A 26,973-nucleotide genomic window follows, 5' to 3' on the forward strand; every position below is an offset into this window, starting at 1 on the left:
GTGTTGCAGAGTTGCAAAGCTCACTGTGTGCTGAAGATGATCAGTGGGAACTTTCTGGACTGTCTCTTCTGCTGTTTCAGCAGAGTCCAAACGTAAGTGCTATATTCTGCTACTGCTCACAAAGAGCAAGCACAGGAGATGTATTATTCAATTGGACTTTCAGGTAGGAAAGTGAGAGGTGACAGCAATATGTGTTTCAGAGTTGCGAATCTCAATGTGTGCTGAAGATGCCCAGCAGTAGTTTCCATGCTGGCCCTTCGGCTGTGAAATTAGAATCCAAACGCTCGTCCTCCCCTGTCACAACTGCTCTCGAAGCGAGAGAGCGCACCAGAAACGTTGGCTTGAAATGCACTTTTAGGAGATAAAGTGAGGAGTGACAGCAATGTGTGTTTCAGAGTTGCAAAGCTCACTGTGCGCTGAAGATGATCTGCAAGGACTTTCCCTCCCCTGCCCTTCGGAACTGGGAGCGGATTCCAAGCGCTCGTGCTCACCTTCCTCTGCTGCTCTTGAAACGAGAGTGGAGACCAGAAACGCTGGATTCAAATGCACTTTTAGGAGCTACAATGAGGAGTGACAACAGTGTGTGTGTCAAAGTTGTAAAGCTCAGTGTGTTGAAGAAGCACAAGAGCAGCCTTCAGGCCTGTCTCTTCCACTGCCTTACAGATTGCAGACATCCCTGCTCACTCTGCTGCTCAGCAGAGTGCTGGCAACGGAGTTCTTGGATTGAAATGGTCTTTTAGGAGAAAGAGTGAAGAGTGACAGCAATGTTTGTGTCACAGTTTAAAGCTCACTGTGTGCTAAACATGATCAGGAGGAGCTTTTTTGCAAGGCTCTTCTGCTGTTTTAGCCCAGTCTAAACATTCCTGCTCTACTCTCTCTGTTGCTGCTCAGCAGAGAGTGGGCACAGAGATGTTGGAATCAATTCGTCTTTCAGGCAAGAAAAGGAGGAGTGACAGCAATGTGTGTTGCAGAATTGCAAAGCTCACTGTGTGCTGAAGATGCTCTGCAGGAGTTTCCCTGCTGGCCCTTCGTCTGTGGGATTAGAGTCCAAGCGCTGCTCCTCCCCTGTCACAACTCCTCTCGAAACGAGAGAGCGCGCCAGAAACTTTGGATTCAAATGCACTTTTAGGAGATAAAGTGAGGAGTGACAGCAATGTTTGTGTCACAGTTTAAAGCTCACTGTGTGCAAAACATGATCAAGCAGGAGATTTTTTTCAAGGCTCTTCTGCTGTTTTAGGCAGGTCTAAAAATTCCTGCTCTACTCTCTCTGTTGCTGCTCAGCAGAGAGCGGGCACAGAGATGGTGGATTCAGCTGGTCTTTCAGGCAAAAAGGGAGGAGTGACAGCAATGTGCGTTGCAGAGTTGCAAAGCTCGCTGTGCGCTGAAGATGATCAGTGGGAACTTTCTGGACTGTCTCTTCTGCTCTTTTAGCATTGGCTAAAGGTTCCTGCTCTACTCTGCTTCTGCCCAGCAGAGAAAGGGCACAGAGATTTTGGATTCAATTGGACTTTGAGGTAGGAAAGTGCGGAGCGAGAGCAATATATGTGTCACAGTTGCAAAGCTGACTGCGTGCTGAAGATGCCCTGCCGGAGCTTTCACTCCGGGCTCTTCGGCTGTGGGAGCAGAGGCCAAGAGATCGTGTTCACCTGTCACTGCTGCTGTTCAAACGAGAGAGGGCGGGAGAGACCATGGATTCAAACGGATTATTAGGAGATGAAGTGAGGAGTGACAGCAATGTGTGTTTCAGAGTTGCAAAGCTCACTGTGCGCTGAAGATGATCTGCAAGGACTTTCCCTCCCTGCCCTTCGGAACTGGGAGCGGATTCCAAGCGCTCGTGCTCACCTTCCTCTGCTGCTCTTGAAACGAGAGTGGAGACCAGAAACGCTGGATTCAAATGCACTTTTAGGAGCTACAATGAGGAGTGACAACAGTGTGTGTGTCAAAGTTGTAAAGCTCAGTGTGTTGAAGAAGCACAAGAGCAGCCTTCAGGCCTGTCTCTTCCACTGCCTTACAGATTGCAGACATTCCTGCTCACTCTGCTGCTCAGCAGAGTGCTGGCAACGGAGTTCTTGGATTGAAATGGTCTTTTAGGAGAAAGAGTGAAGAGTGACAGCAATGTTTGTGTCACAGTTTAAAGCTCACTGTGTGCTAAACATGATCAGGAGGAGCTTTTTTGCAAGGCTCTTCTGCTGTTTTAGCCCAGTCTAAACATTCCTGCTCTACTCTCTCTGCTGCTGCTCAGCAGAGAGTGGGCACAGAGATGTTGGAATCAATTCGTCTTTCAGGCAAGAAAAGGAGGAGTGACAGTAATGTGTGTTGCAGAATTGCAAAGCTCACTGTGTGCTGAAGATGCTCTGCAGGAGTTTCCCTGCTGGCCCTTCGTCTGTGGGATTAGAGTCCAAGCGCTGCTCCTCCCCTGTCACAACTCCTCTCGAAACGAGAGAGCGCGCCAGAAACTTTGGATTCAAATGCACTTTTAGGAGATAAAGTGAGGAGTGACAGCAATGTTTGTGTCACAGTTTAAAGCTCACTGTGTGCAAAACATGATCAAGCAGGAGATTTTTTTCAAGGCTCTTCTGCTGTTTTAGGCAGGTCTAAAAATTCCTGCTCTACTCTCTCTGTTGCTGCTCAGCAGAGAGCGGGCACAGAGATGGTGGATTCAGCTGGTCTTTCAGGCAAAAAGGGAGGAGTGACAGCAATGTGCGTTGCAGAGTTGCAAAGCTCGCTGTGCGCTGAAGATGATCAGTGGGAACTTTCTGGGCTGTCTCTTCTGCTCTTTTAGCATTGGCTAATGGTTCCTGCTCTACTCTGCTTCTGCCCAGCAGAGAAAGGGCACAGAGATTTTGGATTCAATTGGACTTTGAGGTAGGAAAGTGCGGAGCGAGAGCAATATATGTGTCACAGTTGCAAAGCTGACTGCGTGCTGAAGATGCCCTGCCGGAGCTTTCACTCCGGGCTCTTCGGCTGTGGGAGCAGAGGCCAAGAGATCGTGTTCACCTGTCACTGCTGCTGTTCAAACGAGAGAGGGCGGGAGAGACCATGGATTCAAACGGATTATTAGGAGATGAAGTGAGGAGTGACAGCAATGTGTGTTTCAGAGTTGCAAAGCTCACTGTGCGCTGAAGATGATCTGCAAGGACTTTCCCTCCCTGCCCTTCGGAACTGGGAGCGGATTCCAAGCGCTCGTGCTCACCTGCCTCTGCTGCACTGGAAACGAGAGTGGAGACCAGAAACGCTGGATTCAAATGCACTTTTAGGAGCTACAATGAGGAGTGACAACAGAGTGTGTGTGTCAAAGTTGTAAAGCTCAGTGTGTTGAAGAAGCACAAGAGCAGCCTTCAGCCTGTCTCTTCCACTGCCTTACAGATTGCAGACATCCCTGCTCACTCTGCTGCTCAGCAGAGTGCTGGCAACGGAGTTCTTGGATTGAAATGGTCTTTTAGGAGAAAGAGTGAAGAGTGACAGCAATGTTTGTGTCACAGTTTAAAGCTCACTGTGTGCTAAACATGATCAGGAGGAGCTTTTTTGCAAGGCTCTTCTGCTGTTTTAGCCCAGTCTAAACATTCCTGCTCTACTCTCTCTGTTGCTGCTCAGCAGAGAGTGGGCACAGAGATGTTGGAATCAATTCGTCTTTCAGGCAAGAAAAGGTGGAGTGACAGTAATGTGTGTTGCAGAATTGCAAAGCTCACTGTGTGCTGAAGATGCTCTGCAGGAGTTTCCCTGCTGGCCCTTCGTCTGTGGGATTAGAGTCCAAGCGCTGCTCCTCCCCTGTCACAACTCCTCTCGAAACGAGAGAGCGCGCCAGAAACTTTGGATTCAAATGCACTTTTAGGAGATAAAGTGAGGAGTGACAGCAATGTTTGTGTCACAGTTTAAAGCTCACTGTGTGCAAAACATGATCAAGCAGGAGATTTTTTTCAAGGCTCTTCTGCTGTTTTAGGCAGGTCTAAAAATTCCTGCTCTACTCTCTCTGTTGCTGCTCAGCAGAGAGCGGGCACAGAGATGGTGGATTCAGCTGGTCTTTCAGGCAAAAAGGGAGGAGTGACAGCAATGTGCGTTGCAGAGTTGCAAAGCTCGCTGTGCGCTGAAGATGATCAGTGGGAACTTTCTGGACTGTCTCTTCTGCTCTTTTAGCATTGGCTAATGGTTCCTGCTCTACTCTGCTTCTGCCCAGCAGAGAAAGGGCACAGAGATTTTGGATTCAATTGGACTTTGAGGTAGGAAAGTGCGGAGCGAGAGCAATATATGTGTCACAGTTGCAAAGCTGACTGCGTGCTGAAGATGCCCTGCCGGAGCTTTCACTCCGGGCTCTTCGGCTGTGGGAGCAGAGGCCAAGAGATCGTGTTCACCTGTCACTGCTGCTGTTCAAACGAGAGAGGGCGGGAGAGACCATGGATTCAAACGGATTATTAGGAGATGAAGTGAGGAGTGACAGCAATGTGTGTTTCAGAGTTGCAAAGCTCACTGTGCGCTGAAGATGATCTGCAAGGACTTTCCCTCCCTGCCCTTCGGAACTGGGAGAGGATTCCAAGCGCTCGTGTTCACCTTCCTCTGCTGCTCTTGAAACGAGAGTGGAGACCAGAAACGCTGGATTCAAATGCACTTTTAGGAGCTACAATGAGGAGTGACAACAGTGTGTGTGTCACAGTTGTAAAGCTCAGTGTGTTGAAGAAGCACAAGAGCAGCCTTCAGGCCTGTCTCTTCCACTGCCTTACAGATTGCAGACATTCCTGCTCACTCTGCTGCTCAGCAGAGTGCTGGCAACGGAGTTCTTGGATTGAAATGGTCTTTTAGGAGAAAGAGTGAAGAGTGACAGCAATGTTTGTGTCACAGTTTAAAGCTCACTGTGTGCTAAACATGATCAGGAGGAGCTTTTTTGCAAGGCTCTTCTGCTGTTTTAGCCCAGTCTAAACATTCCTTCTCTCTGTTGCTGCTCAGCAGAGAGTGGGCACAGAGATGTTAGAAACAATTCGTCTTTCAGGCAAGAAAAGGAGGAGTGACAGCAATGTGTGTTGCAGAATTGCAAAGCTCACTGTGTGCTGAAGATGCTCTGCAGGAGTTTCCCTGCTGGCCCTTCGTCTGTGGGATTAGAGTCCAAGCGCTGCTCCTCCCCTGTCACAACTCCTCTCGAAACGAGAGAGCGCACCAGAAACTTTGGATTCAAATGCACTTTTAGGAGATAAAGTGTGGAGTGACAGCAATGTTTGTGTCACAGTTTAAAGCTCACTGTGTGCAAAACATGATCAAGCAGGAGATTTTTTTCAAGGCTCTTCTGCTGTTTTAGGCAGGTCTAAAAATTCCTGCTCTACTCTCTCTGTTGCTGCTCAGCAGAGAGCGGGCACAGAGATGGTGGATTCAGCTGGTCTTTCAGGCAAAAAGGGAGGAGTGACAGCAATGTGCGTTGCAGAGTTGCAAAGCTCGCTGTGCGCTGAAGATGATCAGTGGGAACTTTCTGGACTGTCTCTTCTGCTCTTTTAGCATTGGCTAAAGGTTCCTGCTCTACTCTGCTTCTGCCCAGCAGAGAAAGGGCACAGAGATTTTGGATTCAATTGGACTTTGAGGTAGGAAAGTGCGGAGCGAGAGCAATATATGTGTCACAGTTGCAAAGCTGACTGCGTGCTGAAGATGCCCTGCCGGAGCTTTCACTCCGGGCTCTTCGGCTGTGGGAGCAGAGGCCAAGAGATCGTGTTCACCTGTCACTGCTGCTGTTCAAACGAGAGAGGGCGGGAGAGACCATGGATTCAAACGGATTATTAGGAGATGAAGTGAGGAGTGACAGCAATGTGTGTTTCAGAGTTGCAAAGCTCACTGTGCGCTGAAGATGATCTGCAAGGACTTTCCCTCCCTGCCCTTCGGAACTGGGAGCGGATTCCAAGCGCTCGTGCTCACCTTCCTCTGCTGCTCTTGAAACGAGAGTGGAGACCAGAAACGCTGGATTCAAATGCACTTTTAGGAGCTACAATGAGGAGTGACAACAGTGTGTGTGTCACAGTTGTAAAGCTCAGTGTGTTGAAGAAGCACAAGAGCAGCCTTCAGGCCTGTCTCTTCCACTGCCTTACAGATTGCAGACATTCCTGCTCACTCTGCTGCTCAGCACAGTGCTGGCAACGGAGTTCTTGGATTGAAATGGTCTTTTAGGAGAAAGAGTGAAGAGTGACAGCAATGTTTGTGTCACAGTTTAAAGCTCACTGTGTGCTAAACATGATCAGGAGGAGCTTTTTTGCAAGGCTCTTCTGCTGTTTTAGCCCAGTCTAAACATTCCTTCTCTCTGTTGCTGCTCAGCAGAGAGTGGGCACAGAGATGTTGGAATCAATTGGTCTTCCAGGCAGGAAAAGGAGGAGTTACAGCAATGTGTGTTGCAGAATTGCAAAGCTCACTGTGTGCTGAAGATGCCCTGCAGGAGTTTCCCTGCTGGCCCTTCGTCTGTGGGATTAGAGTCCAAGCGCTGCTCCTCCCCTGTCACAACTCCTCTCGAAACGTGAGAGCGCACCAGAAACTTTGGATTCAAATGCACTTTTAGGAGATAAAGTGAGGTGTGACAGCAATGTTTGTGTCACAGTTTAAAGCTCACTGTGTGCAAAACATGATCAAGCAGGAGATTTTTTGCAAGGCTCTTCTGCTGTTTTAGCCCAGGCTAAACATTCCTGCTCTACTCTCTCTGTTGCTGCTCAGCAGAGAGCGGGCACAGAGGTGTTGGAATCAATTGGTCTTTCAGGCAGGAAAAGAAGTGACAGCAATGTGTGTTGCAGAGTTGCAAAGCTCACTGTGTGCTGAAGATGATCAGTGGGAACTTTCTGGACTGTCTCTTCTGCTGTTTCAGCAGAGTCCAAACGTAAGTGCTATATTCTGCTACTGCTCACAAAGAGCAAGCACAGGAGATGTATTATTCAATTGGACTTTCAGGTAGGAAAGTGAGAGGTGACAGCAATATGTGTTTCAGAGTTGCGAATCTCAATGTGTGCTGAAGATGCCCAGCAGTAGTTTCCATGCTGGCCCTTCGGCTGTGAAATTAGAATCCAAACGCTCGTCCTCCCCTGTCACAACTGCTCTCGAAGCGAGAGAGCGCACCAGAAACGTTGGCTTGAAATGCACTTTTAGGAGATAAAGTGAGGAGTGACAGCAATGTGTGTTTCAGAGTTGCAAAGCTCACTGTGCGCTGAAGATGATCTGCAAGGACTTTCCCTCCCCTGCCCTTCGGAACTGGGAGCGGATTCCAAGCGCTCGTGCTCACCTTCCTCTGCTGCTCTTGAAACGAGAGTGGAGACCAGAAACGCTGGATTCAAATGCACTTTTAGGAGCTACAATGAGGAGTGACAACAGTGTGTGTGTCAAAGTTGTAAAGCTCAGTGTGTTGAAGAAGCACAAGAGCAGCCTTCAGGCCTGTCTCTTCCACTGCCTTACAGATTGCAGACATCCCTGCTCACTCTGCTGCTCAGCAGAGTGCTGGCAACGGAGTTCTTGGATTGAAATGGTCTTTTAGGAGAAAGAGTGAAGAGTGACAGCAATGTTTGTGTCACAGTTTAAAGCTCACTGTGTGCTAAACATGATCAGGAGGAGCTTTTTTGCAAGGCTCTTCTGCTGTTTTAGCCCAGTCTAAACATTCCTGCTCTACTCTCTCTGTTGCTGCTCAGCAGAGAGTGGGCACAGAGATGTTGGAATCAATTCGTCTTTCAGGCAAGAAAAGGAGGAGTGACAGCAATGTGTGTTGCAGAATTGCAAAGCTCACTGTGTGCTGAAGATGCTCTGCAGGAGTTTCCCTGCTGGCCCTTCGTCTGTGGGATTAGAGTCCAAGCGCTGCTCCTCCCCTGTCACAACTCCTCTCGAAACGAGAGAGCGCGCCAGAAACTTTGGATTCAAATGCACTTTTAGGAGATAAAGTGAGGAGTGACAGCAATGTTTGTGTCACAGTTTAAAGCTCACTGTGTGCAAAACATGATCAAGCAGGAGATTTTTTTCAAGGCTCTTCTGCTGTTTTAGGCAGGTCTAAAAATTCCTGCTCTACTCTCTCTGTTGCTGCTCAGCAGAGAGCGGGCACAGAGATGGTGGATTCAGCTGGTCTTTCAGGCAAAAAGGGAGGAGTGACAGCAATGTGCGTTGCAGAGTTGCAAAGCTCGCTGTGCGCTGAAGATGATCAGTGGGAACTTTCTGGACTGTCTCTTCTGCTCTTTTAGCATTGGCTAAAGGTTCCTGCTCTACTCTGCTTCTGCCCAGCAGAGAAAGGGCACAGAGATTTTGGATTCAATTGGACTTTGAGGTAGGAAAGTGCGGAGCGAGAGCAATATATGTGTCACAGTTGCAAAGCTGACTGCGTGCTGAAGATGCCCTGCCGGAGCTTTCACTCCGGGCTCTTCGGCTGTGGGAGCAGAGGCCAAGAGATCGTGTTCACCTGTCACTGCTGCTGTTCAAACGAGAGAGGGCGGGAGAGACCATGGATTCAAACGGATTATTAGGAGATGAAGTGAGGAGTGACAGCAATGTGTGTTTCAGAGTTGCAAAGCTCACTGTGCGCTGAAGATGATCTGCAAGGACTTTCCCTCCCTGCCCTTCGGAACTGGGAGCGGATTCCAAGCGCTCGTGCTCACCTTCCTCTGCTGCTCTTGAAACGAGAGTGGAGACCAGAAACGCTGGATTCAAATGCACTTTTAGGAGCTACAATGAGGAGTGACAACAGTGTGTGTGTCAAAGTTGTAAAGCTCAGTGTGTTGAAGAAGCACAAGAGCAGCCTTCAGGCCTGTCTCTTCCACTGCCTTACAGATTGCAGACATTCCTGCTCACTCTGCTGCTCAGCAGAGTGCTGGCAACGGAGTTCTTGGATTGAAATGGTCTTTTAGGAGAAAGAGTGAAGAGTGACAGCAATGTTTGTGTCACAGTTTAAAGCTCACTGTGTGCTAAACATGATCAGGAGGAGCTTTTTTGCAAGGCTCTTCTGCTGTTTTAGCCCAGTCTAAACATTCCTGCTCTACTCTCTCTGCTGCTGCTCAGCAGAGAGTGGGCACAGAGATGTTGGAATCAATTCGTCTTTCAGGCAAGAAAAGGAGGAGTGACAGTAATGTGTGTTGCAGAATTGCAAAGCTCACTGTGTGCTGAAGATGCTCTGCAGGAGTTTCCCTGCTGGCCCTTCGTCTGTGGGATTAGAGTCCAAGCGCTGCTCCTCCCCTGTCACAACTCCTCTCGAAACGAGAGAGCGCGCCAGAAACTTTGGATTCAAATGCACTTTTAGGAGATAAAGTGAGGAGTGACAGCAATGTTTGTGTCACAGTTTAAAGCTCACTGTGTGCAAAACATGATCAAGCAGGAGATTTTTTTCAAGGCTCTTCTGCTGTTTTAGGCAGGTCTAAAAATTCCTGCTCTACTCTCTCTGTTGCTGCTCAGCAGAGAGCGGGCACAGAGATGGTGGATTCAGCTGGTCTTTCAGGCAAAAAGGGAGGAGTGACAGCAATGTGCGTTGCAGAGTTGCAAAGCTCGCTGTGCGCTGAAGATGATCAGTGGGAACTTTCTGGGCTGTCTCTTCTGCTCTTTTAGCATTGGCTAATGGTTCCTGCTCTACTCTGCTTCTGCCCAGCAGAGAAAGGGCACAGAGATTTTGGATTCAATTGGACTTTGAGGTAGGAAAGTGCGGAGCGAGAGCAATATATGTGTCACAGTTGCAAAGCTGACTGCGTGCTGAAGATGCCCTGCCGGAGCTTTCACTCCGGGCTCTTCGGCTGTGGGAGCAGAGGCCAAGAGATCGTGTTCACCTGTCACTGCTGCTGTTCAAACGAGAGAGGGCGGGAGAGACCATGGATTCAAACGGATTATTAGGAGATGAAGTGAGGAGTGACAGCAATGTGTGTTTCAGAGTTGCAAAGCTCACTGTGCGCTGAAGATGATCTGCAAGGACTTTCCCTCCCTGCCCTTCGGAACTGGGAGAGGATTCCAAGCGCTCGTGTTCACCTTCCTCTGCTGCTCTTGAAACGAGAGTGGAGACCAGAAACGCTGGATTCAAATGCACTTTTAGGAGCTACAATGAGGAGTGACAACAGTGTGTGTGTCACAGTTGTAAAGCTCAGTGTGTTGAAGAAGCACAAGAGCAGCCTTCAGGCCTGTCTCTTCCACTGCCTTACAGATTGCAGACATTCCTGCTCACTCTGCTGCTCAGCAGAGTGCTGGCAACGGAGTTCTTGGATTGAAATGGTCTTTTAGGAGAAAGAGTGAAGAGTGACAGCAATGTTTGTGTCACAGTTTAAAGCTCACTGTGTGCTAAACATGATCAGGAGGAGCTTTTTTGCAAGGCTCTTCTGCTGTTTTAGCCCAGTCTAAACATTCCTTCTCTCTGTTGCTGCTCAGCAGAGAGTGGGCACAGAGATGTTAGAAACAATTCGTCTTTCAGGCAAGAAAAGGAGGAGTGACAGCAATGTGTGTTGCAGAATTGCAAAGCTCACTGTGTGCTGAAGATGCTCTGCAGGAGTTTCCCTGCTGGCCCTTCGTCTGTGGGATTAGAGTCCAAGCGCTGCTCCTCCCCTGTCACAACTCCTCTCGAAACGAGAGAGCGCACCAGAAACTTTGGATTCAAATGCACTTTTAGGAGATAAAGTGAGGAGTGACAGCAATGTTTGTGTCACAGTTTAAAGCTCACTGTGTGCAAAACATGATCAAGCAGGAGATTTTTTTCAAGGCTCTTCTGCTGTTTTAGGCAGGTCTAAAAATTCCTGCTCTACTCTCTCTGTTGCTGCTCAGCAGAGAGCGGGCACAGAGATGGTGGATTCAGCTGGTCTTTCAGGCAAAAAGGGAGGAGTGACAGCAATGTGCGTTGCAGAGTTGCAAAGCTCGCTGTGCGCTGAAGATGATCAGTGGGAACTTTCTGGACTGTCTCTTCTGCTCTTTTAGCATTGGCTAAAGGTTCCTGCTCTACTCTGCTTCTGCCCAGCAGAGAAAGGGCACAGAGATTTTGGATTCAATTGGACTTTGAGGTAGGAAAGTGCGGAGCGAGAGCAATATATGTGTCACAGTTGCAAAGCTGACTGCGTGCTGAAGATGCCCTGCCGGAGCTTTCACTCCGGGCTCTTCGGCTGTGGGAGCAGAGGCCAAGAGATCGTGTTCACCTGTCACTGCTGCTGTTCAAACGAGAGAGGGCGGGAGAGACCATGGATTCAAACGGATTATTAGGAGATGAAGTGAGGAGTGACAGCAATGTGTGTTTCAGAGTTGCAAAGCTCACTGTGCGCTGAAGATGATCTGCAAGGACTTTCCCTCCCTGCCCTTCGGAACTGGGAGCGGATTCCAAGCGCTCGTGCTCACCTTCCTCTGCTGCTCTTGAAACGAGAGTGGAGACCAGAAACGCTGGATTCAAATGCACTTTTAGGAGCTACAATGAGGAGTGACAACAGTGTGTGTGTCACAGTTGTAAAGCTCAGTGTGTTGAAGAAGCACAAGAGCAGCCTTCAGGCCTGTCTCTTCCACTGCCTTACAGATTGCAGACATTCCTGCTCACTCTGCTGCTCAGCACAGTGCTGGCAACGGAGTTCTTGGATTGAAATGGTCTTTTAGGAGAAAGAGTGAAGAGTGACAGCAATGTTTGTGTCACAGTTTAAAGCTCACTGTGTGCTAAACATGATCAGGAGGAGCTTTTTTGCAAGGCTCTTCTGCTGTTTTAGCCCAGTCTAAACATTCCTTCTCTCTGTTGCTGCTCAGCAGAGAGTGGGCACAGAGATGTTGGAATCAATTGGTCTTCCAGGCAGGAAAAGGAGGAGTTACAGCAATGTGTGTTGCAGAATTGCAAAGCTCACTGTGTGCTGAAGATGCCCTGCAGGAGTTTCCCTGCTGGCCCTTCGTCTGTGGGATTAGAGTCCAAGCGCTGCTCCTCCCCTGTCACAACTCCTCTCGAAACGTGAGAGCGCACCAGAAACTTTGGATTCAAATGCACTTTTAGGAGATAAAGTGAGGTGTGACAGCAATGTTTGTGTCACAGTTTAAAGCTCACTGTGTGCAAAACATGATCAAGCAGGAGATTTTTTGCAAGGCTCTTCTGCTGTTTTAGCCCAGGCTAAACATTCCTGCTCTACTCTCTCTGTTGCTGCTCAGCAGAGAGCGGGCACAGAGGTGTTGGAATCAATTGGTCTTTCAGGCAGGAAAAGAAGTGACAGCAATGTGTGTTGCAGAGTTGCAAAGCTCACTGTGTGCTGAAGATGATCAGTGGGAACTTTCTGGACTGTCTCTTCTGCTGTTTCAGCAGAGTCCAAACGTAAGTGCTATATTCTGCTACTGCTCACAAAGAGCAAGCACAGGAGATGTATTATTCAATTGGACTTTCAGGTAGGAAAGTGAGAGGTGACAGCAATATGTGTTTCAGAGTTGCGAATCTCAATGTGTGCTGAAGATGCCCAGCAGTAGTTTCCATGCTGGCCCTTCGGCTGTGAAATTAGAATCCAAACGCTCGTCCTCCCCTGTCACAACTGCTCTCGAAGCGAGAGAGCGCACCAGAAACGTTGGCTTGAAATGCACTTTTAGGAGATAAAGTGAGGAGTGACAGCAATGTGTGTTTCAGAGTTGCAAAGCTCACTGTGCGCTGAAGATGATCTGCAAGGACTTTCCCTCCCCTGCCCTTCGGAACTGGGAGCGGATTCCAAGCGCTCGTGCTCACCTTCCTCTGCTGCTCTTGAAACGAGAGTGGAGACCAGAAACGCTGGATTCAAATGCACTTTTAGGAGCTACAATGAGGAGTGACAACAGTGTGTGTGTCAAAGTTGTAAAGCTCAGTGTGTTGAAGAAGCACAAGAGCAGCCTTCAGGCCTGTCTCTTCCACTGCCTTACAGATTGCAGACATTCCTGCTCACTCTGCTGCTCAGCAGAGTGCTGGCAACGGAGTTCTTGGATTGAAATGGTCTTTTAGGAGAAAGAGTGAAGAGTGACAGCAATGTTTGTGTCACAGTTTAAAGCTCACTGTGTGCTAAACATGATCAGGAGGAGCTTTTTTGCAAGGCTCTTCTGCTGTTTTAGCCCAGTCTAAACATTCCTTCTCTCTGTTGCTGCTCAGCAGAGAGTGGGCACAGAGATGTTAGAAACAATTCGTCTTTCAGGCAAGAAAAGGAGGAGTGACAGCAATGTGTGTTGCAGAATTGCAAAGCTCACTGTGTGCTGAAGATGCTCTGCAGGAGTTTCCCTGCTGGCCCTTCGTCTGTGGGATTAGAGTCCAAGCGCTGCTCCTCCCCTGTCACAACTCCTCTCGAAACGAGAGAGCGCACCAGAAACTTTGGATTCAAATGCACTTTTAGGAGATAAAGTGAGGAGTGACAGCAATGTTTGTGTCACAGTTTAAAGCTCACTGTGTGCAAAACATGATCAAGCAGGAGATTTTTTTCAAGGCTCTTCTGCTGTTTTAGGCAGGTCTAAAAATTCCTGCTCTACTCTCTCTGTTGCTGCTCAGCAGAGAGCGGGCACAGAGATGGTGGATTCAGCTGGTCTTTCAGGCAAAAAGGGAGGAGTGACAGCAATGTGCGTTGCAGAGTTGCAAAGCTCGCTGTGCGCTGAAGATGATCAGTGGGAACTTTCTGGACTGTCTCTTCTGCTCTTTTAGCATTGGCTAAAGGTTCCTGCTCTACTCTGCTTCTGCCCAGCAGAGAAAGGGCACAGAGATTTTGGATTCAATTGGACTTTGAGGTAGGAAAGTGCGGAGCGAGAGCAATATATGTGTCACAGTTGCAAAGCTGACTGCGTGCTGAAGATGCCCTGCCGGAGCTTTCACTCCGGGCTCTTCGGCTGTGGGAGCAGAGGCCAAGAGATCGTGTTCACCTGTCACTGCTGCTGTTCAAACGAGAGAGGGCGGGAGAGACCATGGATTCAAACGGATTATTAGGAGATGAAGTGAGGAGTGACAGCAATGTGTGTTTCAGAGTTGCAAAGCTCACTGTGCGCTGAAGATGATCTGCAAGGACTTTCCCTCCCTGCCCTTCGGAACTGGGAGAGGATTCCAAGCGCTCGTGTTCACCTTCCTCTGCTGCTCTTGAAACGAGAGTGGAGACCAGAAACGCTGGATTCAAATGCACTTTTAGGAGCTACAATGAGGAGTGACAACAGTGTGTGTGTCACAGTTGTAAAGCTCAGTGTGTTGAAGAAGCACAAGAGCAGCCTTCAGGCCTGTCTCTTCCACTGCCTTACAGATTGCAGACATTCCTGCTCACTCTGCTGCTCAGCAGAGTGCTGGCAACGGAGTTCTTGGATTGAAATGGTCTTTTAGGAGAAAGAGTGAAGAGTGACAGCAATGTTTGTTTCACAGTTTAAAGCTCACTGTGTGCTAAACATGATCAGGAGGAGCTTTTTTGCAAGGCTCTTCTGCTGTTTTAGCCCAGTCTAAACATTCCTTCTCTCTGTTGCTGCTCAGCAGAGAGTGGGCACAGAGATGTTGGAATCCATTGGTCTTCCAGGCAGGAAAAGGAGGAGTTACAGCAATGTGTGTTGCAGAATTGCAAAGCTCACTGTGTGCTGAAGATGCCCTGCAGGAGTTTCCCTGCTGGCCCTTCGTCTGTGGGATTAGAGTCCAAGCGCTGCTCCTCCCCTGTCACAACTCCTCTCGAAACGTGAGAGCGCACCAGAAACTTTGGATTCAAATGCACTTTTAGGAGATAAAGTGAGGAGTGACAGCAATGTTTGTGTCACAGTTTAAAGCTCACTGTGTGCAAAACATGATCAAGCAGGAGATTTTTTGCAAGGCTCTTCTGCTGTTTTAGCCCAGGCTAAACATTCCTGCTCTACTCTCTCTGTTGCTGCTCAGCAGAGAGCGGGCACAGAGGTGTTGGAATCAATTGGTCTTTCAGGCAGGAAAAGAAGTGACAGCAATGTGTGTTGCAGAGTTGCAAAGCACACTGTGCGCTGAAGATGATCAGTGGGAACTTTCTGGACTGTCTCTTCTGCTGTTTCAGCAGAGTCCAAACGTAAGTGCTATATTCTGCTACTGCTCACAAAGAGCAAGCACAGGAGATGTATTATTCAATTAGACTTTCAGGTAGGAAAGTGAGAGGTGACAGCAATATGTGTTTCAGAGTTGCGAATCTCAATGTGTGCTGAAGATGCCCAGCAGTAGTTTCCATGCTGGCCCTTCGGCTGTGAAATTAGAATCCAAGCGCTCGTCCTCCCCTGTCACAACTGCTCTCGAAGCGAGAGAGAGCACCAGAAACGTTGGCTTGAAATGCACTTTTAGGAGATAAAGTGAGGAGTGACAGCAATGTGTGTTTCAGAGTTGCAAAGCTCACTGTGCGCTGAAGATGATCTGCAAGGACTTTCCCTCCCCTGCCCTTCGGAACTGGGAGCGGATTCCAAGCGCTCGTGCTCACCTGCCTCTGCTGCACTGGAAACGAGAGTAGAGACCAGAAACGCTGGATTCAAATGCACTTTTAGGAGATAAAGTGAGGAGTGACAGCAATGTTTGTGTCACAGTTTAAAGCTCACTGTGTGCAAAACATGATCAAGCAGGAGATTTTTTTCAAGGCTCTTCTGCTGTTTTAGGCAGGTCTAAAAATTCCTGCTCTACTCTCTCTGTTGCTGCTCAGCAGAGAGCGGGCACAGAGATGGTGGATTCAGCTGGTCTTTCAGGCAAAAAGGGAGGAGTGACAGCAATGTGTGTTGCAGAGTTGCAAAGCTCGCTGTGCGCTGAAGATGATCAGTGGGAACTTTCTTGACTGTCTCTTCTGCTCTTTTAGCATTGGCTAAAGGTTCCTGCTCTACTCTGCTTCTGCCCAGCAGAGAAAGGGCACAGAGATTTTGGATTCAATTGGACTTTGAGGTAGGAAAGTGCGGAGCGAGAGCAATATATGTGTCACAGTTGCAAAGCTGACTGCGTGCTGAAGATGCCCTGCCGGAGCTTTCACTCCGGGCTCTTCGGCTGTGGGAGCAGAGGCCAAGAGATCGTGTTCACCTGTCACTGCTGCTGTTCAAACGAGAGAGGGCGGGAGAGACCATGGATTCAAACGGATTATTAGGAGATGAAGTGAGGAGTGACAGCAATGTGTGTTTCAGAGTTGCAAAGCTCACTGTGCGCTGAAGATGATCTGCAAGGACTTTCCCTCCCTGCCCTTCGGAACTGGGAGCGGATTCCAAGCGCTCGTGCTCACCTGCCTCTGCTGCACTGGAAACGAGGGTGGAGACCAGAAACGCTGGATTCAAATGCACTTTTAGGAGCTACAATGAGGAGTGACAACAGTGTGTGTGTCACAGTTGTAAAGCTCAGTGTGTTGAAGAAGCACAAGAGCAGCCTTCAGGCCTGTCTCTTCCACTGCCTTACAGATTGCAGACATTCCTGCTCACTCTGCTGCTCAGCAGAGTGCTGGCAACGGAGTTCTTGGATTGAAATGGTCTTTTAGGAGAAAGAGTGAAGAGTGACAGCAATGTTTGTGTCACAGTTTAAAGCTCACTGTGTGCTAAACATGATCAGGAGGAGCTTTTTTGCAAGGCTCTTCTGCTGTTTTAGCCCAGTCTAAACATTCCTGCTCTACTCTCTCTGTTGCTGCTCAGCAGAGAGTGGGCACAGAGATGTTGGAATCTATTGGTCTTTCAGGCAAGAAAAGGAGGAGTGACAGCAATGTGTGTTGCAGAATTGCAAAGCTCACTGTGTGCTGAAGATGCCCTGCAGGAGTTTCCCTGCTGGCCCTTCGTCTGTGGGATTAGAGTCCAAGCGCTGCTCCTCCCCTGTCACAACTCCTCTCGAAACGTGAGAGCGCACCAGAAACTTTGGATTCAAATGCACTTTTAGGAGATAAAGTGAGGAGTGACAGCAATGTTTGTGTCACAGTTTAAAGCTCACTGTGTGCAAAACATGATCAAGCAGGAGATTTTTTGCAAGGCTCTTCTGCTGTTTTAGCCCAGGCTAAACATTCCTGCTCTACTCTCTCTGTTGCTGCTCAGCAGAGAGCGGGCACAGAGGTGTTGGAATCAATTGGTCTTTCAGGCAGGAAAAGAAGTGACAGCAATGTGTGTTGCAGAGTTGCAAAGCTCACTGTGTGCTGAAGATGATCAGTGGGAACTTTCTGGACTGTCTCTTCTGCTGTTTCAGCAGAGTCCAAACGTAAGTGCTATATTCTGCTACTGCTCACAAAGAGCAAGCACAGGAGATGTATTATTCAATTGGACTTTCAGGTAGTAAAGTGAGAGGTGACAGCAATATGTGTTTCAGAGTTGCGAATCTCAATGTGTGCTGAAGATGCCCAGCAGTAGTTTCCATGCTGGCCCTTCGGCTGTGAAATTAGAATCCAAGCGCTCGTCCTCCCCTGTCACAACTGCTCTCGAAGCGAGAGAGCGCACCAGAAACGTTGGCTTGAAATGCACTTTTAGGAGATAATGTGAGGAGTGACAGCAATGTGTGTTTCAGAGTTGCAAAGCTCACTGTGCGCTGAAGATGATCTGCAAGGACTTTCCCTCCCCCGCCCTTCGGAACTGGGAGCGGATTCCAAGCGCTCGTGCTCACCTGCCTCTGCTGCACTGGAAACGAGAGTGGAGACCAGAAACGCTGGATTCAAATGCACTTTTAGGAGCTACAATGAGGAGTGACAACAGTGTGTGTGTCAAAGTTGTAAAGCTCAGTGTGTTGAAGAAGCACAAGAGCAGCCTTCAGGCCTGTCTCTTCCACTGCCTTACAGATTGCAGACATCCCTGCTCACTCTGCTGCTCAGCAGAGTGCTGGCAACGGAGTTCTTGGATTGAAATGGTCTTTTAGGAGAAAGAGTGAAGAGTGACAGCAATGTTTGTGTCACAGTTTAAAGCTCACTGTGTGCTAAACATGATCAGGAGGAGCTTTTTTGCAAGGCTCTTCTGCTGTTTTAGCCCAGTCTAAACATTCCTGCTCTACTCTCTCTGTTGCTGCTCAGCAGAGAGTGGGCACAGAGATGTTGGAATCAATTGGTCTTTCAGGCAAGAAAAGGAGGAGTGACAGCAATGTGTGTTGCAGAATTGCAAAGCTCACTGTGTGCTGAAGATGCCCTGCAGGAGTTTCCCTGCTGGCCCTTCGTCTGTGGGATTAGAGTCCAAGCGCTGCTCCTCCCCTGTCACAACTCCTCTCCAAACGAGAGAGCGCACCCGAAACTTTGGATTCAAATGCACTTTTAGGAGATAAAGTGAGGAGTGACAGCAATGTTTGTGTCACAGTTTAAAGCTCACTGTGTGCAAAACATGATCAAGCAGGAGATTTTTTTCAAGGCTCTTCTGCTGTTTTAGGCAGGTCTAAAAATTCCTGCTCTACTCTCTCTGTTGCTGCTCAGCAGAGAGCGGGCACAGAGATGGTGGATTCAGCTGGTCTTTCAGGCAAAAAGGGAGGAGTGACAGCAATGTGTGTTGCAGAGTTGCAAAGCTCGCTGTGCGCTGAAGATGATCAGTGGGAACTTTCTGGACTGTCTCTTCTGCTCTTTTAGCATTGGCTAAAGGTTCCTGCTCTACTCTCTCTGCTTCTGCCCAGCAGAGAAAGGGCACAGAGATTTTGGATTCAATTGGACTTTGAGGTAGGAAAGTGCGGAGCGAGAGCAATATATGTGTCACAGTTGCAAAGCTGACTGCGTGCTGAAGATGCCCTGCCGGAGCTTTCACTCCGGGCTCTTCGGCTGTGGGAGCAGAGGCCAAGAGATCGTGTTCACCTGTCACTGCTGCTGTTCAAACGAGAGAGGGCGGGAGAGACCATGGATTCAAACGGATTATTAGGAGATGAAGTGAGGAGTGACAGCAATGTGTGTTTCAGAGTTGCAAAGCTCACTGTGCGCTGAAGATGATCTGCAAGGACTTTCCCTCCCTGCCCTTCAGAACTGGGAGCGGATTCCAAGCGCTCGTGCTCACCTTCCTCTGCTGCTCTTGAAACGAGAGTGGAGACCAGAAACGCTGGATTCAAATGCACTTTTAGGAGCTACAATGAGGAGTGACAACAGTGTGTGTGTCACAGTTGTAAAGCTCAGTGTGTTGAAGAAGCACAAGAGCAGCCTTCAGGCCTGTCTCTTCCACTGCCTTACAGATTGCAGACATTCCTGCTCACTCTGCTGCTCAGCAGAGTGCTGGCAACGGAGTTCTTGGATTGAAATGGTCTTTTAGGAGAAAGAGTGAAGAGTGACAGCAATGTTTGTGTCACAGTTTAAAGCTCACTGTGTGCTAAACATGATCAGGAGGAGCTTTTTTGCAAGGCTCTTCTGCTGTTTTAGCCCAGTCTAAACATTCCTTCTCTCTGTTGCTGCTCAGCAGAGAGTGGGCACAGAGATGTTGGAATCAATTGGACTTCCAGGCAGGAAAAGGAGGAGTTACAGCAATGTGTGTTGCAGAATTGCAAAGCTCACTGTGTGCTGAAGATGCCCTGCAGGCGTTTCCCTGCTGGCCCTTCGTCTGTGGTATTAGAGTCCAAGCGCTGCTCCTCCCCTGTCACAACTCCTCTCGAAACGTGAGAGCGCACCAGAAACTTTGGATTCAAATGCACTTTTAGGAGATAAAGTGAGGAGTTACGGCAATGTTTGTGTCACAGTTTAAAGCTCACTGTGTGCAAAACATGATCAAGCAGGAGATTTTTTGCAAGGCTCTTCTGCTGTTTTAGCCCAGGCTAAACATTGCTGCTCTACTCTCTCTGTTGCTGCTCAGCAGAGAGCGGGCACAGAGGTGTTGGAATCAATTGGTCTTTCAGGCAGGAAAAGAAGTGACAGCAATGTGTGTTGCAGAGTTGCAAAGCTCACTGTGTGCTGAAGATGATCAGTGGGAACTTTCTGGACTGTCTCTTCTGCTGTTTCAGCAGAGTCCAAACGTAAGTGCTATATTCTGCTACTGCTCACAAAGAGCAAGCACAGGAGATGTATTATTCAATTGGACTTTCAGGTAGTAAAGTGAGAGGTGACAGCAATATGTGTTTCAGAGTTGCGAATCTCAATGTGTGCTGAAGATGCCCAGCAGTAGTTTCCATGCTGGCCCTTCGGCTGTGAAATTAGAATCCAAGCGCTCGTCCTCCCCTGTCACAACTGCTCTCGAAGCGAGAGAGCGCACCAGAAACATTGGCTTGAAATGCACTTTTAGGAGATAAAGTGAGGAGTGACAGCAATGTGTGTTTCAGAGTTGCAAAGCTCACTGTGCGCTGAAGATGATCTGCAAGGACTTTCCCTCCCCCGCCCTTCGGAACTGGGAGCGGATTCCAAGCGCTCGTGCTCACCTGCCTCTGCTGCACTGGAAACGAGAGTGGAGACCAGAAACGCTGGATTCAAATGCACTTTTAGGAGCTACAATGAGGAGTGACAACAGTGTGTGTGTCAAAGTTGTAAAGCTCAGTGTGTTGAAGAAGCACAAGAGCAGCCTTCAGGCCTGTCTCTTCCACTGCCTTACAGATTGCAGACATCCCTGCTCACTCTGCTGCTCAGCAGAGTGCTGGCAACGGAGTTCTGGGATTGAAATGGTCTTTTAGGAGAAAGAGTGAAGAGTGACAGCAATGTTTGTGTCACAGTTTAAAGCTCACTGTGTGCTAAACATGATCAGGAGGAGCTTTTTTGCAAGGCTCTTCTGCTGTTTTAGCCCAGTCTAAACATTCCTGCTCTACTCTCTCTGTTGCTGCTCAGCAGAGAGTGGGCACAGAGATGTTGGAATCAATTGGTCTTTCAGGCAAGAAAAGGAGGAGTGACAGCAATGTGTGTTGCAGAATTGCAAAGCTCACTGTGTGCTGAAGATGCCCTGCAGGAGTTTCCCTGCTGGCCCTTCGTCTGTGGGATTAGAGTCCAAGCGCTGCTCCTCCCCTGTCACAACTCCTCTCGAAACGAGAGAGCGCACCAGAAACTTTGGATTCAAATGCACTTTTAGGAGATAAAGTGAGGAGTGACAGCAATGTTTGTGTCACAGTTTAAAGCTCACTGTGTGCAAAACATGATCAAGCAGGAGATTTTTTGCAAGGCTCTTCTGCTGTTTTAGGCAGGTCTAAAAATTCCTGCTCTACTCTCTCTGTTGCTGCTCAGCAGAGAGCGGGCACAGAGGTGTTGGAATCAATTGGTCTTTCAGGCAGGAAAAGAAGTGACAGCAATGTGTGTTGCAGAGTTGCAAAGCTCACTGTGTGCTGAAGATGATCAGTGGGAACTTTCTGGACTGTCTCTTCTGCTGTTTCAGCAGAGTCCAAACGTAAGTGCTATATTCTGCTACTGCTCACAAAGAGCAAGCACAGGAGATGTATTATTCAATTGGACTTTCAGGTAGGAAAGTGAGAGGTGACAGCAATATGTGTTTCAGAGTTGCGAATCTCAATGTGTGCTGAAGATGCCCAGCAGTAGTTTCCATGCTGGCCCTTCGGCTGTGAAATTAGAATCCAAGCGCTCGTCCTCCCCTGTCACAACTGCTCTCGAAGCGAGAGAGCGCACCAGAAACGTTGGCTTGAAATGCACTTTTAGGAGATAAAGTGAGGAGTGACAGCAATGTGTGTTTCAGAGTTGCAAAGCTCACTGTGCGCTGAAGATGATCTGCAAGGACTTTCCCTCCCCTGCCCTTCGGAACTGGGAGCGGATTCCAAGCGCTCGTGCTCACCTGCCTCTGCTGCACTGGAAACGAGAGTGGAGACCAGAAACGCTGGATTCAAATGCACTTTTAGGAGATAAAGTGAGGAGTGACAGCAATGTTTGTGTCACAGTTTAAAGCTCACTGTGTGCAAAACATGATCAAGCAGGAGATTTTTTTCAAGGCTCTTCTGCTGTTTTAGGCAGGTCTAAAAATTCCTGCTCTACTCTCTCTGTTGCTGCTCAGCAGAGAGCGGGCACAGAGATGGTGGATTCAGCTGGTCTTTCAGGCAAAAAGGGAGGAGTGACAGCAATGTGTGTTGCAGAGTTGCAAAGCTCGCTGTGCGCTGAAGATGATCAGTGGGAACTTTCTGGACTGTCTCTTCTGCTCTTTTAGCATTGGCTAAAGGTTCCTGCTCTACTCTGCTTCTGCCCAGCAGAGAAAGGGCACAGAGTTTTGGATTCAATTGGACTTTGAGGTAGGAAAGTGCGGAGCGAGAGCAATATATGTGTCACAGTTGCAAAGCTGACTGCGTGCTGAAGATGCCCTGCCGGAGCTTTCACTCCGGGCTCTTCGGCTGTGGGAGCAGAGGCCAAGAGATCGTGTTCACCTGTCACTGCTGCTGTTCAAACGAGAGAGGGCGGGAGAGACCATGGATTCAAACGGATTATTAGGAGATGAAGTGAGGAGTGACAGCAATGTGTGTTTCAGAGTTGCAAAGCTCACTGTGCGCTGAAGATGATCTGCAAGGACTTTCCCTCCCTGCCCTTCGGAACTGGGAGCGGATTCCAAGCGCTCGTGTTCACCTTCCTCTGCTGCTCTTGAAACGAGAGTGGAGACCAGAAACGCTGGATTCAAATGCACTTTTAGGAGCTACAATGAGGAGTGACAACAGTGTGTGTGTCACAGTTGTAAAGCTCAGTGTGTTGAAGAAGCACAAGAGCAGCCTTCAGGCCTGTCTCTTCCACTGCCTTACAGATTGCAGACATTCCTGCTCACTCTGCTGCTCAGCAGAGTGCTGGCAACGGAGTTCTTGGATTGAAATGGTCTTTTAGGAGAAAGAGTGAAGAGTGACAGCAATGTTTGTGTCACAGTTTAAAGCTCACTGTGTGCTAAACATGATCAGGAGGAGCTTTTTTGCAAGGCTCTTCTGCTGTTTTAGCCCAGTCTAAACATTCCTTCTCTCTGTTGCTGCTCAGCAGAGAGTGGGCACAGAGATGTTGGAATCAATTCGTCTTTCAGGCAAGAAAAGGAGGAGTGACAGCAATGTGTGTTGCAGAATTGCAAAGCTCACTGTGTGCTGAAGATGCCCTGCAGGAGTTTCCCTGCTGGCCCTTCGTCTGTGGTATTAGAGTCCAAGCGCTGCTCCTCCCCTGTCACAACTCCTCTCGAAACGAGAGAGCGCACAAGAAACTTTGGATTCATATGCACTTTTAGGAGATAAAGTGAGGAGTGACAGCAATGTTTGTGTCACAGTTTAAAGCTCACTGTGTGCAAAACATGATCAAGCAGGAGATTTTTTTCAAGGCTCTTCTGCTGTTTTAGGCAGGTCTAAAAATTCCTGCTCTACTCTCTCTGTTGCTGCTCAGCAGAGAGCGGGCACAGAGATGGTGGATTCAGCTGGTCTTTCAGGCAAAAAGGGAGGAGTGACAGCAATGTGTGTTGCAGAGTTGCAAAGCTCGCTGTGCGCTGAAGATGATCAGTGGGAACTTTCTGGACTGTCTCTTCTGCTCTTTTAGCATTGGCTAAAGGTTCCTGCTCTACTCTGCTTCTGCCCAGCAGAGAAAGGGCACAGAGATTTTGGATTCAATTGGACTTTGAGGTAGGAAAGTGCGGAGCGAGAGCAATATATGTGTCACAGTTGCAAAGCTGACTGCGTGCTGAAGATGCCCTGCCGGAGCTTTCACTCCGGGCTCTTCGGCTGTGGGAGCAGAGGCCAAGAGATCGTGTTCACCTGTCACTGCTGCTGTTCAAACGAGAGAGGGCGGGAGAGACCATGGATTCAAACGGATTATTAGGAGATGAAGTGAGGAGTGACAGCAATGTGTGTTTCAGAGTTGCAAAGCTCACTGTGCGCTGAAGATGATCTGCAAGGACTTTCCCTCCCTGCCCTTCGGAACTGGGAGCGGATTCCAAGCGCTCGTGCTCACCTTCCTCTGCTGCTCTTGAAACGAGAGTGGAGACCAGAAACGCTGGATTCAAATGCACTTTTAGGAGCTACAATGAGGAGTGACAACAGTGTGTGTGTCACAGTTGTAAAGCTCAGTGTGTTGAAGAAGCACAAGAGCAGCCTTCAGGCCTGTCTCTTCCACTGCCTTACAGATTGCAGACATTCCTGCTCACTCTGCTGCTCAGCAGAGTGCTGGCAACGGAGTTCTTGGATTGAAATGGTCTTTTAGGAGAAAGAGTGAAGAGTGACAGCAATGTTTGTGTCACAGTTTAAAGCTCACTGTGTGCTAAACATGATCAGGAGGAGCTTTTTTGCAAGGCTCTTCTGCTGTTTTAGCCCACTCTAAACATTCCTGCTCTACTCTCTCTGATGCTGCCCAGCAGAGAGTGGGCACAGAGATGTTGGAATCAATAGGTCTTCCAGGCAGGAAAAGGAGGAGTTACAGCAATGTGTTTTGCAAAGTTGCAAAGCTCACTGTGTGCTGAAGATGCCCTGCAGGAGTTTCCCTGCTGGCCCTTCGTCTGTGGGATTAGAGTCCAAGCGCTGCTCCTCCCCTGTCACAACTCCTCTCGAAACGAGAGAGCGCACCAGAAACTTTGGATTCAAATGCACTTTTAGGAGATAAAGTGAGGAGTGACAGCAATGTTTGTGTCACAGTTTAAAGCTCACTGTGTGCAAAACATGATCAAGCAGGAGATTTTTTTCAAGGCTCTTCTGCTGTTTTAGGCAGGTCTAAAAATTCCTGCTCTACTCTCTCTGTTGCTGCTCAGCAGAGAGCGGGCACAGAGATGGTGGATTCAGCTGGTCTTTCAGGCAAAAAGGGAGGAGTGACAGCAATGTGTGTTGCAGAGTTGCAAAGCTCGCTGTGCGCTGAAGATGATCAGTGGGAACTTTCTGGACTGTCTCTTCTGCTCTTTTAGCATTGGCTAAAGGTTCCTGCTCTACTCTGCTTCTGCCCAGCAGAGAAAGGGCACAGAGTTTTGGATTCAATTGGACTTTGAGGTAGGAAAGTGCGGAGCGAGAGCAATATATGTGTCACAGTTGCAAAGCTGACTGCGTGCTGAAGATGCCCTGCCGGAGCTTTCACTCCGGGCTCTTCGGCTGTGGGAGCAGAGGCCAAGAGATCGTGTTCACCTGTCACTGCTGCTGTTCAAACGAGAGAGGGCGGGAGAGACCATGGATTCAAACGGATTATTAGGAGATGAAGTGAGGAGTGACAGCAATGTGTGTTTCAGAGTTGCAAAGCTCACTGTGCGCTGAAGATGATCTGCAAGGACTTTCCCTCCCTGCCCTTCGGAACTGGGAGCGGATTCCAAGCGCTCGTGTTCACCTTCCTCTGCTGCTCTTGAAACGAGAGTGGAGACCAGAAACGCTGGATTCAAATGCACTTTTAGGAGCTACAATGAGGAGTGACAACAGTGTGTGTGTCACAGTTGTAAAGCTCAGTGTGTTGAAGAAGCACAAGAGCAGCCTTCAGGCCTGTCTCTTCCACTGCCTTACAGATTGCAGACATTCCTGCTCACTCTGCTGCTCAGCAGAGTGCTGGCAACGGAGTTCTTGGATTGAAATGGTCTTTTAGGAGAAAGAGTGAAGAGTGACAGCAATGTTTGTGTCACAGTTTAAAGCTCACTGTGTGCTAAACATGATCAGGAGGAGCTTTTTTGCAAGGCTCTTCTGCTGTTTTAGCCCAGTCTAAACATTCCTGCTCTCTGTTGCTGCTCAGCAGAGAGTGGGCACAGAGATGTTGGAATCAATTGGTCTTCCAGGCAGGAAAAGGAGGAGTTACAGCAATGTGTGTTGCAGAATTGCAAAGCTCACTGTGTGTTGAAGATGCCCTGCAGGAGTTTCCCTGCTGGCCCTTCGTCTGTGGGATTAGAGTCCAAGCGCTGCTCCTCCCCTGTCACAACTCCTCTCGAAACGTGAGAGCGCACCAGAAACTTTGGATTCAAATGCACTTTTAGGAGATAAAGTGAGGAGTGACAGCAATGTTTGTGTCACAGTTTAAAGCTCACTGTGTGCAAAACATGATCAAGCAGGAGATTTTTTGCAAGGCTCTTCTGCTGTTTTAGGCAGGTCTAAAAATTCCTGCTCTACTCTCTCTGTTGCTGCTCAGCAGAGAGCGGGCACAGAGATGGTGGATTCAGCTGGTCTTTCAGGCAAAAAGGGAGGAGTGACAGCAATGTGTGTTGCAGTGTTGCAAAGCTCGCTGTGCGCAGAAGATGATCAGTGGGAACTTTCTGGACTGTCTCTTCTGCTCTTTTAGCATTGGCTAAAGGTTCCTGCTCTACTCTTCTTCTGCCCAGCAGAGAAAGGGCGCAGAGATTTTGGATTCAATTGGACTTTGAGGTAGGAAAGTGCGGAGCGAGAGCAATATATGTGTCACAGTTGCAAAGCTGACTGCGTGCTGAAGATGCCCTGCCGGAGCTTTCACTCCGGGCTCTTCGGCTGTGGGAGCAGAGGCCAAGAGATCGTGTTCACCTGTCACTGCTGCTGTTCAAACGAGAGAGGGCGGGAGAGACCATGGATTCAAACGGATTATTAGGAGATGAAGTGAGGAGTGACAGCAATGTGTGTTTCAGAGTTGCAAAGCTCACTGTGCGCTGAAGATGATCTGCAAGGACTTTCCCTCCCTGCCCTTCGGAACTGGGAGCGGATTCCAAGCGCTCGTGCTCACCTGCCTCTGCTGCACTGGAAACGAGAGTGGAGACCAGAAACGCTGGATTCAAATGCACTTTTAGGAGCTACAATGAGGAGTGACAACAGTGTGTGTGTCACAGTTGTAAAGCTCAGTGTGTTGAAGAAGCACAAGAGCAGCCTTCAGGCCTGTCTCTTCCACTGCCTTACAGATTGCAGACATTCCTGCTCACTCTGCTGCTCAGCAGAGTGCTGGCAACGGAGTTCTTGGATTGAAATGGTCTTTTAGGAGAAAGAGTGAAGAGTGACAGCAATGTTTGTTTCACAGTTTAAAGCTCACTGTGTGCTAAACATGATCAGGAGGAGCTTTTTTGCAAGGCTCTTCTGCTGTTTTAGCCCAGTCTAAACATTCCTGCTCTCTGTTGCTGCTCAGCAGAGAGTGGGCACAGAGATGTTGGAATCAATTGGTCTTCCAGGCAGGAAAAGTAGGAGTTACAGCAATGTGTGTTGCACAATTGCAAAGCTCACTGTGTGCTGAAGATGCCCTGCAGGAGTTTCCCTGCTGGCCCTTCGTCTGTGGGATTAGAGTCCAAGCGCTGCTCCTCCCCTGTCACAACTCCTCTCGAAACGAGAGAGCGCACCAGAAACTTTGGATTCAAATGCACTTTTAGGAGATAAAGTGAGGAGTGACAGCAATGTTTGTGTCACAGTTTAAAGCTCAC

Source organism: Lathamus discolor, chromosome W, assembly GCF_037157495.1.
Source record: "Lathamus discolor isolate bLatDis1 chromosome W, bLatDis1.hap1, whole genome shotgun sequence".
Classification (NCBI taxonomy): Eukaryota; Metazoa; Chordata; class Aves; order Psittaciformes; family Psittacidae; genus Lathamus; species Lathamus discolor.